This window comes from Nansenia antarctica (genome assembly GCF_963989245.1).
Source record: "Nansenia antarctica genome assembly, chromosome: 5".
Lineage (NCBI taxonomy): Eukaryota > Metazoa > Chordata > Actinopteri > Argentiniformes > Microstomatidae > Nansenia > Nansenia antarctica.
The window spans coordinates 14,225,994-14,238,273 of NC_137690.1; the positions used below are offsets into that span (position 1 = coordinate 14,225,994).

At 47.2% G+C, this 12,280-nt stretch overlaps 1 long non-coding RNA gene across 1 annotated transcript; it reads right to left on the reverse strand.

Moving 5' to 3' along the window:
- Positions 1–5,507: 5,507 nt before the first annotated feature.
- Positions 5,508–7,348, reverse strand: LOC308157219. The gene is made up of 3 exons (XR_013937436.1): positions 7,299–7,348; positions 5,732–5,813; positions 5,508–5,593 (listed from the first exon to the last, which is right to left on the reverse strand). It is a non-coding gene; the product is annotated as an uncharacterized lncRNA (long non-coding RNA).
- Between the last annotated feature and the right edge of the window lie 4,932 nt (positions 7,349–12,280).

Here is a 12,280-nt window from a genome sequence, read left to right on the forward strand (position 1 = left end):
AAAAACAACTTCCCTCTGTGCTCCCCCCTTTTATACCCTGCCTGTTGTTTTCCTAGCTGAAAGGAGGACAAAGTTCAGAAGGTTGTCTGTACTGATACCTACTCTTTGCATAGGTTTAATAAGTCACTCTTTCGTAAAATCATGCAGTTAATAGTTTATCGAGTCTAGACATATTACTGAAAGAGTGCTTTATGGGGGGGGGTAACTTTACAAAACGTTTGCAAGATAGTCCCTATCATGTTTTATAGACAGTTCTGTTCATAAAACATGTTGATTGCAAATTTAATTTGCCCTATCACCCCATATTTAATTTATCCAGGAATGTATAAAATAACTAAAATCACCCTATTCCTTTGCCTAACATGGTGCAGCCTGACCCAGAATTGTTACAGACCAGAACATAGAGACATCCTGTTTTTCCTCTCTAATGGGAAAGTGAAAAAAAGGGTAAGGGGAGGGAGTGGGGTTGGTCTGTGTCCAGCATAATGTTATGCAGGCCAAAACAAACTGGAGTCCACCCCAAAACACACAAATGAAGCACAAAGAAAACTGTAGCTTGCGCCTCTGTTAGGCTCTGTTGCTCCCATTCTAATGTCACTGGAATCGTTCTCAAGGAGCTGTATCTTTATTCACAAATAAAGTGTAAGAACAAGAAAGTAGTCAGTGCAGGGCAAATCATATTAGATACAGCCTTTCATAAGGACAAACACACAAACATAATTGTATTAGTGTGCAACAAAGACAAAGTTGGCTGTATTTGTATGGAAATTATTATTTTTTTGTTTTATCTGCAAATGGTGACCCTTTGGCTCATCTTCAGTGTTCCATTAAAAGGGCAGTGACCTAAAAGTAATCTTCTGAAGTATCATCAAAAAATGAAAGTACAATAACCTCTTGGGAAATATACAACTCAAAGTCCTTTCGAAGCCATGTGATCTAGGCCAGGTTTGTCAGTCAGACAGGCCTATAGAAGTAAATTATGTAACACTGGTTTGAACGCTAGTGAACTAATAGTGGAGTGCAACCACTTTTGTCTACAACAATGGCACCATGATGTTATCATAGGACAGTTAAGCTTGGTAACCTTGGTAATCAAAGTTCAAATTGACAATCTTGAGTGCAAGTTTTGATAAAATAGAAAGCTATGTAGAACATGTGAGTGGACTTGCCTACAATACCAATCCTGGGGTTATCTGCTGCATCTGATTTATAGCTGCCAGGTTCATCCCATGAAGAGGGCACAGTGACCTCCAAGTCAATCATATTCATATCTTGATAATGATAGGTATGATTATTATATCACGTGTATACACAATATGTATACACAATATGTATTGGCCTTATTTATCAGTGATAGATACTTCTTTCCACAAGTGAGACTCCATTCAATACAGCTTATCATGTTTATTTATAGTCTTTTTATTTATGTTACTCACGTTTTCATATCATTCTTAAAAAACGGTGTTTTGGCTCAAAATGAAATCACCCTGACATGAAAGTTAGAAAACACCGACAATGTGACAAGCTCTACCATCTTCTTCTTCTTTTTTCACTAGCTGTGGACCTTTGTGCTCTCTAAAAAGTAATTGTCAGTCTTGACAGTAAATGATTAACCTTACAAATTGGCTAGTCTGCAAGTTCAAAAGGTGTACATTGATTTAGGTTCCAAAATGGTATGATGTTTCTTTAAGACGTCATGTTAAGGCACCATCAAGAGGGCACAACAGCGGCTATACACCCTGAGATGCCTCAGGAAAGAACACAACAAGCAGGAGATACTGGTGGCCTTCTACCGCGGCGCAGTGGAGAGCATCCTCACCTTCGGCATCTGCAACTGGTTCTACAGCTGCACAACAGCGGAGAGAAATGCGCTACAGAGAGTCATGAGAACAGCACAGAAGATCACCGGCGCCCCCCTCCCCTCTCTGGAAGAGCTGTACAACACACGCTGTCTCAGGAAGGCCTCCAAGATCTCCAGGGACCCGACCCACCCTGGGCACGTACACTTTATCAGGCTGCCCTCGAAAAGGAGGTACAGGACCCCGGCCGCTAAGACAAACAGACTGAAGAACTGCTTCTACCACAGGGCCGTCCAGGCCCTGAACACAGCAAAGACCTAAGTTCTGGGCCCTGGACAGTCTGGACGGATTGTATGGCAGCTGCTGGACTGAAAAAATCAGGTGTAGTGCTGAGGCACAAACATGTACATCTCAAGCCTGCAAACTGTGACACTTTAAATAACGTGAAAAAATACTATTGTGCAATATGACAACCCTAGTTGACTATCTGTGCAGTATAGTACAGTGGATTGTGTACATAGCCTTTATTTATGTAAACCAGCTCCTTACCTTCCTTGTGATTTTATTCTTTTTCTAAAAAAAAAAAAAATTTCCCTTTCCTAACACCAGGGGAGCCACCCCTCCTAAATTTCGTTGTTTGGTACCTGTACTGTAGCAATGACAATAAAGTCCATTCATTCATTCATTCATTAATATATCATTTCAAAGTGAAGTTATATTGAAGCACGCAGCTTAGCCCTAATACTAACACCAGATCACCCAACTACCTCTACTGACTTAAAATTGGGGATCAAAGCCTGTCAATGGTAAGATGAGATGAGATTGCCCTTCTACGGCCCTATCCAGCTCTCCTTGTGTAATGGCCCGTCTCCTGGTATTTCCTCTACACTCTTGAGACTGTGCTGGGAGACAAAGCAAACCTTCTTGCGACGGCACATATGGATGTGCCATCCTGGAGGAGCTGGAATACCTGTGCAACCTGAATGGACTGCAGGTACCGCCTCAGTAGTGACAAGGGCACTAGCAAAATGCAAAACTAGAGAAAAATCAGTCAGGAAGGATAAGGAGAGAGAAATGGTCTGTGGTCACCACCTGCAAAACCATTTCCTTTTTGGGGGTTGTCTTGCTGTTGCCTCTCCTGCCCACTTGTTGTTGCTTTCATTTGCACCAAAGCATGTGAAATTGATTAACAATCGTTTACGCTTCCTAACTGGACAGATCGATATCCCAGAGGTTTAATTGACTTGGTGTTATACTGTGATGATTAAGTCTTCCCTTAATTTTTTTGAGCAGTGCAATCTGCTGCCATCTTATGGATGTTTATGAGAACTGATTTGGTTTCATAGCATTCTGTAGTACACTACAACAACTCTGATTAAAGAGTTGGCACTCAGGTAGCTCAGAATCAACTTAATTGACTTGAAAAGAGATAGACACAAATGAATCATACTGTGAAAGTTAAGATGAGCCAATACATTATGATCACTGACAGGTAAAGTTACATTAACATTGATTGTTTCGTTACAATGGCACCTGTCAAGGGGTGGGATATATTAGGTTATTGAAGTTGATGTGTTGGATGCAGGCTCCACCTTGCAACTTACAGGACTTGAAGGATCTGCTGTTAATGTTTTGGTGCCGGATTCCACAGGACAGGCACAATTAGGACATGTTCACTATGGGGTGTACTCACTTTTTTTGCCAACTGTTTAGACATTAACAGCTGTGTACTGAGTAATTTTCAAAGGACAATAAATCTATACTGTTATTCAAGCAGCACACTGACTACTTTAAGTTATATCAAAGTTTCAGTAGGATAATGTTATCCCCTGAAAGGATATAACAGAATATTTGTAAAAATCTAAAGGGTGTACTCACTTTTGAGATATACTGTATATGGCAATAGGCTCTATAGGAATCCCTGATATAGTGTCATTTGTGTCTCTATCTCTTTTCAAGTCAATGAGTAGTAGAGAAGGTTGGAGATCTCGTCCTCCAGGTGGATGGCTGCTCCATCTCCCCATCCCCTGAAGTCCGCAACCTGGGTGTCATTCTGGATTCCACTCTCTCATTCCGTTCACATATCAAATCCATCACTAAATCCACCTTCTTCCACCTCAAGAACATCTCCAGACTCCGGCCATCTCTGTCAGACTCACAGTGACACTCATCCATGCCTTCATTTTCTCCTGCCTGGACTATTGTAATGGAGTCATGTCCGGGTTACCAGACACTGCCCTGAACAGGCATAACTCCGCTGCCAAGGTTCTCACCCGCACCAAGCCCTGGCAGCACATCACCCCCATCCTCACCCGTCTGCACTGGCTCCCGGTCAAACACCGCATCACATTCAAACTCCTCCTGCTCACCTACAAATCCCTCCACAGCCTGGCCGCCCAGTACCTCTCCAATCTCCTCCACCACTACACCCCATCCAGAACTCTGAGGTCCTCTAACACAGGCCTCCTCATCCAACCCAGCACCAAACACCGGACCTTTGGGTACAGAGCCTTCAGTGTGGCAGCCCCCACCCTCTGGAACTCTCTACCCAAGGATATCCACGACTCTCCAACCCTGGACATATTCAAAACTGCCCTTAAAACCCACCTTTCCACCATTGCGTTCAACCTTTAGTAGCTGTTTCACTGTTTCTTGTTTTGTGTGTTTGTCTCTCTGGCTCTGTTCTGTTTTGGGTCTGTGAAAGGCGCTATATAAATTTAAGTTAATATTATTATATTGCAGATGTGTGGGGCTAGAAAGATGATCAGTCACTCTGAGTAAGGATGTTTGGTTATAAAGATAGACCTTCATTAGACTTTGCCTCTGCATCCTGAACCCCTAAGCTACTCATCATCTCAGAATATTCAATTAATCCAGTTCATATACCAGAACACATTCACACAGAGACAAGGCTATGCTGACAAAACATGTTTTATTCACTGAATGAAAGAACCACATCACTTCCCCACTGCGGCCAAGACAGGGCATGGAACAGAGGGATCACTCGTCAAGAAAACCTTGTATTCACATGCCGTTTGATCAAACTCCATCATACACCTAGAGGGTTATGTATGATGGCATAACCATCATGGTGATGATGATGATGATGATGATCATCATCATGATGATGGCATCATGTCCGGTGACACACCAGGAATGTTGTACACCCGCTTTTCTAAGTTGCTCCAGCCACTGGTGAAGAGCTCTGTGGGTCCAGGTTTAGAGAGGAGGGATATGATGGTCAGGAATCATCCATATACTGTACCAAATGTTCTCAATACTCTTTTCAATACAGCACAGCAATATAATAAACACCCTCTGCAAGTATATCACAATATAAAGAGGGGTACTCACACAAATATTATGAATTAATAGTTGTATCTTTTATAGAATGTATCATTGCTGCCACAAAGAACAATGTGTAAGCTCTTATAGGATCTGGCTATTGTCTTCAGCGAAAGAGGGGATTTTAGTCAATCGAATTACACAATTATTTTCCCTAACACTTCGATCTTGCTTGTGTGGATCTTTTGTGGAGTGTGATTGACACGGGCTGGGATGGCTGAGGGCTTAAGGGGATCCTAACCTTTGCTGATGCTACAACCCCTTGATGTCCCAATCGTGGTTTTAAGCATTTTGTCAACATAAAGGTGTTCGACTTTAATGTCTTGTGTAGCTGTGTACTTACGCTGTGCAGCATGAGTTACAGTCGCAGTCCATGCATGCACTGTTCCTCCAGGAGGATCCCACATCATGCCATGTCTTATCCACATCATCCTGACATTGGGTCACAGCTAAACAAGAAAACAATTCAACATGCTCCATCTGCTATATACTCCATCTGCTGTATTTTTCCACATTGTGATCTGTATGATATGTTCCTGATGTGTGGATTGTGTATGGGTGGTTAGCAGCTTGGCTTTTGGTCTCACCGGGGGCCATAGACTTGACATAACAGGAAGCATGGAACAAGGGAATCAGGGCGCACAGGATTAAAGCTAGAGCCAAGGACCTCTTCCCATGGAGAACAAGAAAAAACAGACATGCTTATCACAGGGAATAAAAACTAAGCCTACCATCAGTCCCATAAATGTCATGATTAAAAAGGCCCTTAACTCTTTGACTGCCAGCCATGTTCAGAGCGGAGAGCTCCACACTGCCAGACTTTTGGGGCATTTTCGCTGAACTTTGAAGACCCACCAAATATTGACTTTTCGGACTACATAAACATTGAACATATCTACCAAAACTTTAGACTCTCTTCTTTCATCAGAAAAAGAAAGTTTGTTTCTAGCCTCTTTGAGTGTTTAGAAATCGGCCGTAGAACATAGGGTGGTTTCAGCAAAAACACCTGATTTTGACCAATAAACAGAGAAAACGAGCTTTTTCTGCAGATTTTTTTTTTTTTTGCTGCACTTTTTCTGTATCATCCGACTCTGAACTGTTTGAAGAGTCGGGCGATGGCCGCGCTGCTCCGCGATGCTCCGCAATGCTCCGCAATGCAATGCTCCGCGCCGCAATGCTCCGCGCCGCGTTTGGCACATACCCTGATCCGTTTCGCCATTACTACAACCCACAGCAAGCCACTTCCTTCTCCAGGCTTTTATCGAACTACTGCCCCCATCTGGGACCGAAATACATTACACCCAAGTCTGAAATTCACTCGCTAGGTGTAGAACATGTCAATAACGCGATCCCCGCGAAAAAGAAAAAAAAAATCTATAAGACGCCAATTGGCGTCTTTGGCAGTCAACGTTACTATTCTATAAGACGCCAATTAGCGTCTTTGGCAGTCAATGACTTAAATAATATACAGAGCTGGTGTCTATGAACACACCCCTTGATGACCAAATGTAGCAACTGTAATGTTAGATTATTTACTCAATCTACTTCGTCTCAGGCATTTTATCTTAAATCCACAATTCATAAGATTTCTCTCAAAACAAGTGTTGTGGGACACTAAATTAGTAATGAGCAGTATCTAACTTAATACATATCCACATTTTAAATGTACACAACATGGCCTACAGTTGCACATGTGAAAACATTACAGATTCCTGTCATACAAAACCAACTACATTTGGAAACAGTTTTATCACCTAGAAATATGGAGCTATTTTAGTGCCATCAGAAATTGAATTGTATTTGACAGATTGAATTGAATATGAGCACAAATTGAATTGTATTTGACAGATTGAATTGAAAAAACGAATTGTATTTAGAGAAAAAACGAATTGTATTTAGAGAAACTGAATTTGAAAACTAAATGAAAATAATGAAAACTGAATTGAATACAATTCAATCTGTCGAATACAATTCAGTTTGTGCTCAGATTCAATTCAATCTGTCAAATACAATTCAGATCTGTCAAATACAATTCAATTTGTGCTCATATTCAATTCAATCTGTCAAATACAATTCAATTTCTGATGGCACTAAAATAGCTCCATATAGAAAACCCCTGATTCAACCCCTGGGCAAAATGCCAACTAGACTCACCATGATTCACAACTTCCTCAGCAGGGATTCCACAGGGTTCTGGATTCTAGAAGGTTTCTGTTGATGAAAAATGTAGTACTGAGCTGTTAGTATTTTTGTTGTATCTTTGGAACCAAACAAAGACGAAAGGGGGATGGGGCACTTTTTCATCTATTCTCCCTAATAAACTATCATTGCCAGAACTCCTCCCTCTGGGCCTCGGTCGGCAATTAGTGGTTCCACCTGCAGGCAATTAAGATAGAGGCTGTGTTCGGAATGGTATACTAGCATACTGCATACTAGCATACTCAATGAGTGTAACCAGGGAGTAGCTAAAGGACTGTAGAATTTAGGAAGGGCTGGTTATCTAACTAACTCGGAGCTAAATCGGCAGTGTAGGAGGATACAGGCAGGGGGCGCCAGCAACCCTTTAGACTAGCAGTACTAGCATTAGCATTAGCATTAGCATTAGCATTAGCTAACAGACAACTAAACACACAGTAATGTAGCAAAGATGAACAAACACATTTATTTAGACAAATGATATATACATCCCCGTATATACTCCCTCCCAGCCGGCCACACACACACTCAATCACTCACTCACACGCAGGGCCTGGCCTGGAAAAGGCTTAGAGTCCCGGACTGAAAGGAGCGCGTTGAGGCCTGGTTGGAGCTCGCATGTGCTTCGAGGAAGGCAGCAGACAAAGGGGGGGGGTGACGTAGCAACTCGAAGGGAAAGGGGCTTCTTCGTAGTCCACGACGAGGTGTGAATGGCTCAGGTCCGGTGGTCCACGGTCGGTCGCAATCCACCTCGTGAAGGCGACGGCTCTGTCCAGCTTGGGTCTCGCTTGGTCCAACGTTAGCAGCCGGCGGCTGGCAAGGCTGGCTAACGGGGACACAGCTAAACTGGGCTAGCGCTGCCAACTCAACGAACTCCGAACTCCCGCGGTGCTGCGGGTAGCCCGTGATTCACTACTAACAGTCAATGCCAAAGGCAGGTCTCCTCCGACACTCAGAGTCTCCCGTTCTCCTTGTGGACTGTTGAGAGATGTTGAATTGCTGCTGTAAGGTTTGCCCTCTGTCACAGTGGTAAACTCAATAATCACTCTTCAGGTCTTCAGCTTCAGCACGGTGTGCGTTTTACTGACTCCGCCATCTTAGATCGACTTCTCGTTTCCTCCTTCTCACTCTCGTCACTCTCTTCCTCTCATCACTCTGACGCACAGACCACTTCCGTCGCTATATATACACCAACCGAACATACATCCGGTCACGTACGCAGCATCCGGGTCACGGACACACCCCGGATATACCACGTCATTAAACATATACATAAACATTACAATAACAATACATACACCTTCATGAAAACGTACATGAATAGTATAGAAAATAATAAAGGAAATAACAGGGGCAAAAATAGGGCTGATTTGGGGGAACTAACTGGCTCTAAATTGTGGGCCTTCATAACAGCCGCCCCATGAAACCCTCGGTTTCATTTAACTAGGGAAGGCACACTGGCTAGGCTGCTCTAGCAGCGTGAGGTATGAGGTGATAGTGTCCTTTGTAATTCGAGGGAGCTCAATCAGGCGTGCCACAGGTCGGGTGTAAGTGCGACCACCAACGTCCACGATGGCCGTCCGCACCCTTCCATCCGGACCCGGCAGGACCTTGGTCACTCTGCCTGTCTGCCAGGCGGCGCGTGGAAGGGACTGGTCGATCACCAGTACCACGGCACCTTCGGACAAGTTGTCTCTCTCCCTCGTCCACTTCTGCCTGACTTGCAGGGTCGGCAGGTAGTGCAGTATGAACTGCCTCCAAAACTGGTCCGCGAGCACCTGGCTGTGCCTCCACCATCTTCTTCCGGTGAGCTCTGCAGGGTCGTAGACTACCTGAGGCAGTGCAGAGTCTCGCCGCCCCATCAGCAAGAAGTTGGGCGTAATGGGATCCAGATCTGCTACATCACTGGAGGTATAGCCTAGGGGCCGGGAGTTCAAGATGCCCTCAATCTCTGCTAGTACAGTCTCGAGCACCTCATCGGTAGGCACCTTCTGTCCGAGAATGGTACGTAGGACGTTCTTTACTGAGCGAATCTCCCGCTCCCAGGCTCCCCCGAAGTGTGGAGCATTTGGGGGGTTGAACTCAAACTTCACTTGCTGGGAGGCGAGTCTGTCACGGGCCTCCTCAGTCATCGCAGCGTAGCTCGCCCTCAGCTCGGCCTCACCACCGACGAAGTTGGTGCCTCTGTCCGACCGGAGGGTCTTAGGGGTCCCTCGCCTGGAGGTGAACCTCTTGAAGGACATGAGGAAGCTGTCGCTTGTGAGCTGGTGCAGAACTTCAAGGTGCATTGCTCTCGTCGTCAGGCACGTGTAGATGATGCCCCACCGCTTTTCGGAGGCTCGCCGGTTTCGGAATAGGAGTGGCCCGAAACAGTCGACCCCAGTAGAGTGGAACGGAGCCTGTCTCAGTCGCAGCCGGTCCTCGGGCAGATCGGACATCATGGGCTGCGGCGGCGTGGCTCGCCACCTCTGGCAGTCCGAGCAGGACCTTTGATATCTCCGTACCGCCTCCCGTCCATGGAGTATCCAGAATCTCCGTCGTACCTCCGCGAAGACACGCTCTCCACCCGCGTGCTGCACTTTGTCATCATGGTGCTTGATGACCAATCTGGTGACCTGATGCTTAGTGGGAAGCACGATGGGATGCTTCGTGTCTAGGTCTAGATCTTGGGCGCGGCGCAGTCTGCCACCCACGCGAATGAGAACACCGTCGAGCTCTGGAGCTAAGCCGCGGAGTCTACTGTCCGAGGGGATCGGCTTCCCTTTCTCGAGACACTCCCGCTCTCGGGAGAAGGCATCCTGTTGGGCACTCTGCAGCACCAGGAGCTCCGCCGCGGTGTAATCTTCGGCGCTGAGCGTAGTATCTAGGGGTAGACCGGCCTTGGAGCAGAACATCCTCTTCTGCAGCTCTTCGAGCGTCTCACACTCCTCTCCCGGAGTAGTCTCAGGGTCTACGACCTGGGTGACTCCGCAGAACAACGTCTTACGCAGCTCTTTGTCCTCTCTGTCTTCTGCTAACGCCGGCGTGGCTGGCCACTCTGACTCCCGCTCCTGTAGGAAGTCTGGTCCCGTGTGATACAGGTGGGGCTCAGCCAGATCCTGGAGAGTTGCCCCTCTCGTGATGACGTCAGCAGGGTTCCTCTTGGTGTCTACATAACGCCAGCAGTTCACCTCAGTCAACTCCAGAATCTCTGCGACTCGGGTGCCCACGAACACCTTATACCGACATGAGCTGGACTTCAACCACTGGAGGACGGTAGTTGAGTCTGACCACATGGTGACGCTCATCAGAGGTAGCTGGAGCTCGTCGAGCAGGAACCTTCCCAGTTGCGCGCCGTTCAGGGCAGCACACAGCTCCAGTCTTGGGATGGACTGTTGCTTTTTCGGCGCCACTCGGGAACGTGCCAGGACAAACGAGACGTGGACTTCACCTCCAAGCTCTGCCGCTCTGACGTATGCCACGGACCCGTACGCCATCTCCGAGGCGTCGCAGAATACATGTAGCGTGATGACACTCCTCTCTAGGTCCGTGGAGGGAGGGAAGTAGCTCCGCTGCAGCTTGATGTGCTGGAGAGTGGGAAGTTCCTGCTCCCAGGCCTTCCACTTCTCTTCTAGGTGACGAGGCAGAGGATCGTCCCATCCTCGTTCTTGGGCCCACAGCTCCCGGACAAGCACCTTGGCCATCGTCGTGAAGGGAGCGATATATCCCAGTGGGTCGTACTGGCTCGCTAGAGTGCTGTATATCGTTCTCATCGTGACGCGTTGGGGCTTGGCAGGCTTATTGCGATAGCGTAGAGTGTCGGTCTGGAACTGCCAGATAAGTCCGAGCGTCATCTCCTGAGCATCATCTGGTGAGTGAGAGACCCAAGCCTCGCTGCTGGTCGAGGTGGCCTCCTTCGGGAGGTCTCTGATGACTTGCGGGTCGTTGCTGGCCCACTGGCAGATCTCAAATCCACCCTCCTGGAGATGAGCACGCAGGTCCTGGACTAGCTGACGGGCTTCCGTGGCTGTCTTCGAACTGTGGAGGCAGTTGTCCACGTAAAAGCTCTTATGGACGGCGTCAAACACTCCAGGAGGTGCCGTCTCCTGCGCGGCGTGAGTCTGTAGCGCATAGGTAGCGCAACAGGGGCTGCAGGTTGTCCCGAAGGGTAGCACCTCCCACTGGTAGATAGAGGGGTCGGGGTCGCTCGGGTCCTCTCTCCAGAGAAACCTCATGAGTGGCTTGTCTTCCTCCAACATCCTGACCTGGTGAAACATTCGCTTAATGTCACCACTGACTGCGATCGGCTGCTGACGGAATCGCACCAGAACTCCCAAGAGGGCTGGGGTCAAGGTTGGACCAGGGAGAAGATAGTGGTTGAGGTTGAGCTTCCCCACCTGGTAGCTACAGTTGAAGACCACTCGGTTCTTCCCGTTGTGGTGAACATTGTGGTGTGGGAGGTACCAAGACTCGGCACTCTGGTTCGCCTCGGCTGGCTCAAGCTTCTTCACCAGACCGGACTCCGTCAGTTTCTTCATCTCCGCTCTGTAAGAAGCAGCAAGGACCTCGTCCTTCCTCATACGCTTCTCAGTGCTGGTCAGACACTGTAGGACGGTTCGAGGGGATACTCGAAACTCTGGCATGGGTTCTCTTCGGAGTAGTGGTGTGACGTATCTCTTCACGCCCTGGACTTCGATACGCACTGTCTTTGCTTTAAGGAGGTCTATGGCGTAGACGTCCTCCTTTGACCGTACGTAGAGCTTCTCATTCTTGTAGGGCGCAACGTCTAGCGTCCACAGCTTCTGGACGTTGTCTAGTAGCGCCGCATTCATGGAGTCCACACTGGTGTGAAGGCAGTTGATGGTCTGCACTTCTTCGGTTCGGACATGGAGGGATGACGTAGCTCTCCCGTCTCTATCTCTCCACTCGGTAGCGCCTTGGAGGGCCCACCCAAGCGCAGT